The following is a 5,360-nucleotide window of genomic DNA, read 5'->3' as shown; positions in this document are numbered from 1 at the left end:
ATATATATATATATATATATATATATATATATATATATATATATATATATACCAAAATACACATAAAATATTTAAATTTGTATTAAAATAAATATACAAAATGCACATTCATTAAGGTAAATTTGTATTGAAATAGATATGCAAAATACATATAAAACTATGTAAATTTGTTTAAAAATATATATACGAATACAGAAAATAACGTAGATTTGTAAAAAAATATATATATAAAAAATACCCATAAAATTAAGTAAATACGTATAAAAAAATGTATACAAAATACACATCTAAATTTGTATGAAAATATTTATACAAATACACATAAAATAACATGAATTTGTATAAAATTTGTATCAAAATATATACGAATACACACAAGAAAATAACGTAAATTTTTATGAAAATGTATAAACAAAATACATATAAAATAATTTAAATACGTAGAAAAGTATATATACAAAATACACATAAAATAATGTAAATATATATATATATATATATATATATATATATATATATATATATATATATATATATATATATATATATATATATATATATATATATATATATATATATATATATATATATATATATATATATATATATATATATATATATATATATATACAAAGTACAAATAAAATATCTGAAATTTGTATAAAAATATATACAAAAATACACGAAAATAGTTTAAATTAGTTTGAAAATAGATATGCAAAATACGCATAAAATTAGGCAAATCTTTATTAAAATACATAAACAAAATACATATAAAATAATGTAAATTTGTATGAAAATATATTAACAAATACACATAAAACAACGTAAATTTGGAAAAAATATATATACAAAATAAACATTAAATAATATAATGTATAAAAAATATATATACAAAATACACATAGAATAATGTTAAATCGTATCAAAATAAATAAACAGAATATCAATAAAGTAATGTAAATTTGTATGAAAATAAAGATGAAAAATACCCATATAATAACGCATATCTGCATAAAAATATATATAAAAAAATACACATCAAATAATTTAATTTGTATTAAAATAAATATACAAAATGCACATGCAATAAAGTAAATTTGTATTAAAATAGATATGCAAAATACACATAAATAATGTAAATTTGTATCAAAAGATATATACGAATACACATAAAATAGAGTAAATTTCTATGAAAATAGGCATACAAAATACATAAAAAACTATGTAAATAAATATAAAAATATATATACCAAATACCCCTAAAATAATGTAAACTCGTATCAAAATAAATAAACAAAATTCCGATAAAAGAAAGTATATTTGAAGGAAAATAAATGTACAAAATACACATAAAATAGCGAAAATTTGTATAAAAATATATACAAAAAAAAAAATAATTTCAATTTGTATGAAAATATATATACAAAGTACACATATAATTAGTTAAATTTGTATTTAAATACATGTACAAAATACACATAAAATAATGTAAATTTGTATGAAATGAAAACAAATACACATAAAATAACATACATTTGTAAAATAATGTAAAATCGTATCAAAATAAATACACAGAGTATTACTAAAATAATGTAAATTTGTATGAAAATAAAGATGCAAAATACCCATTAAATAAAGTATATTTTTATAAAAATACATATACAAAAATACACATAGAACAATTAAATTTGTATTAAAATTAATATACAAAATGCACATACAATAAGGTAAATTTGTATTGAAAAATTATGCAAAATACACATAAAACAGTGTAAATTTGTTTCAAAATATATATACGAACACATAAAATAACGTAGATTTCTATAAAAATATATATACAAAATACACATGAAATGATGTAAATACGTATAAAAATATATATACAAAATACACATTAAATAATGTAAACTCGCGTAAAAATAAATAAACAAAATATCGATAAAAGAATGAGTATTTGTATGAAAATAGATATACAAAATAAACATGAAATAACCTAAATTTGTATAAAAATATATACAAAAATACACAAAAATAATTTAAACTTGTATGAAAATAAATAAACAAAATACACATAAAATTAGGTAAATTTGTGTTGAAATACGTATACAAAATACACATATAATAATGTAAATTTGAATGAAAATACATAAACAAATACACTTAAAGTAACGTAAATTTGAATAAAATATATATATAAATTACAAATTAAATAATGTAAATATTAATAAAAAAATATATACAAAACACAAATAGAATAATGTAAAATCGTATCAAAATAAATACACAGAATATTAATAAAATAATGTAAATTTGTTTGAAAATAAAGAAGAAAAATACCCATAAAATAGCCCATTTAAGAAAAAAATAGATATACCAAAATACACAGAAAATTTAATTTTGTATTAAAATAAACATACAAAATAAACGTACACTAATTTAAATTTGTATTGAAATAGATATGCAAAATACATATAAAACAATGTAAATTTGTTTCAAAATATTTATACGAATACACATAAAATAACGTAGATTTTTATGAAAATATTTTTAAAAAATACACATAAAATGAAGTAAATACGTATAAAAAATGTATTCAAAATACACATAAAATAATGTAAATTCGTATCAGAATAAATAAACAAAATACCTATAAAAGAATGTGTATTTGTATAAATATAAATATAAAAAATACGAATAAAATAACGTAAATTTATATAATACTATATACAAAAATACACAGAAGTAATTAAATTTGTATGGAAATAGATATATAAAATACACACAAAATAAGCTAAATATGAATTGATATATATATATATATATATATATCTATATATATATATATATATATATATATATATATATATATATATATATATATATATATATATATATATATATATATATATATATATATATATACAAAATACATAAAATAAAGCAAATTTGTATCAAAATATTTATAGAAATACACATATAATAACGTAAATATGTATAAAAATATATAAACAAAATACACATTAAATAATGTAAATACGTATAAAAAATATATACAAAATACACAAAATAAACAAATAATAATAAAATAAAATAAAATAAACAAAATACCAATAAAATAATGTAAAGTTGTATGAGAAAACATATACAAAATACACATAAAATAACGTAAAATTTTATAAAAATATATGTACAGAAATGAACATAAAATAAATTTGCATAAAAATATATATACAAAACACACGTTAGATAATGTAAATGAGTATAAAAATATGTATACAAAATACCTATGAAATAATCTAAATTCGTATCGAATTAAATTAAGAAAATACCAATAAAATATTGTAATTTTGAATGAAAATATATATAGAAAACAAATATAAAATAACCTATATACAGTTACAAATATACCCATAAAATAATTTAAAATTTAATGAAATAAATATACAAAATAAACATAAAAAAAGGTAAATTAATAATGAAATGAATGTAAAAATACACATAAAATAATATAAATTTGTATAAAAATATATATACAAATTCAAATAAAATAACATGAATTTGTATAAAATTAGTATCAAAATATATACGAATACACACAATAAAATAACGTAATTTTTTATGAAAATGTATATACAAAATACACATAAAATAATTTAAATACGTAGAACATTAAATATACAAAATACACATAAAATAATGTAAATTCGTATCAAAATAAATGAACAAAATTCTAATAAAAGAATGTATATTTGTAGGAAGATATATATACAAAATACAGATAAAAGAAATAAAATTTGTATGATAATATTTACAAAAATACACAAAAATAAATTAATTTTTTTGAAAATAGATATGCAAAATACACATAAAATTAGGAAAATTTGTATTGAAATACATATACAAAATACACATCAAATAAAGTAAGTTTGTTTGAAAATATATAAACAAATACACATAAAATAACGTAAATTTGGATAAAATATATATACAAAATAAACACTAAATAATGTAAATATTTATAAAAAAAAATACAGAATTCACAAAAATAGATATGCAAAATACATATAAACAATGTAAATTTGTTTCAAAATATATATACGAATACACATAAAATAAGGTAGATTTCTATAAAAATATATATACAAAATACACATAAAATTAAGTAAATACGTAGAAAAAAATGTATACAAAATACACATAAAATAATGTAAATTTGTATCAAAATAAATAAACAAAATACCAATACAAGAATGTGTATTTGTATAAATATAAAAATACAAAATACACATTAAATAACGTAAATTTGTATAAAACTATACACAAAAATACACAAAAGTAACTAAATTTGTATGAAAATGGATATACAAAATACACATAAAATAAGCTAAATTTGAATTGAAATATATATACAAAGTACATAAAATAATGTAAATTTGTATCAAAATATTTATAAAAATACACATATAATAAAGTGGATTTGTATAAAAATATAATAACAAAATACTCATTAAATAATGTAAATACGTATAAGAAATTTGTACAAAATACACATATAATAATGTAATTCGTATCAAAATAAATAAACAAAATACCAATAAAATAATATAAATTTGTATGAGAAAACATATACAAAATACACATAAAATAACGCAAATTTCTATAAAAATATATGTACAAAAATGCACATAAAATAAAGTAAATTTGCATAAAAATATATATACAAAACACACATTAAATAATGTACATGCGAATAAAAATATGTATACAAAATACCAATTAAATAATCTAAATTCGTATCGAATCAAATTAGCAAAATACCAAAAAAATAATGGAATTTTGGATGAAAATATATTTAGAAAATACATATAAAATAACCTAAATACAAATACAAATATACACATAAAATAATTTAAAATTGAATGAAATAAATATACAAAATATACATAAATAAGGTAAATTTGTAATGAAATATATATACAAAATACACATAAAATAATATAAATTTGTATGAAAATATATATACAAATACACATAAAATAACATGAATTAGTATAAAAATATATATTGAAAATAAACATTAAATAATGTATAAAAATATATATACAAAGTACATATAAAATAATGTAAATTCTTACCAAAATAAATGAACAAAATACCATTAAAATAATATAAACTTGAATGCAAATAAATTTACAAAATAAACATAACATAATTAAAATTTGCATAAAAATATATAAAAAATACCCAGAAATAATTTCAATTTGTATGAAAATAGATATACAAAATACACATAAAACTAGATAAATTTCGTTTGAAATATACATACAAAATACTCATAAGATATTGTAAATTTGTGT

Source organism: Eriocheir sinensis, unplaced genomic scaffold (assembly GCF_024679095.1).
Source record: "Eriocheir sinensis breed Jianghai 21 unplaced genomic scaffold, ASM2467909v1 Scaffold473, whole genome shotgun sequence".
In the NCBI taxonomy this organism is placed as follows: Eukaryota; Metazoa; Arthropoda; class Malacostraca; order Decapoda; family Varunidae; genus Eriocheir; species Eriocheir sinensis.
Note: the sequence above shows the minus strand (reverse complement) of the source record.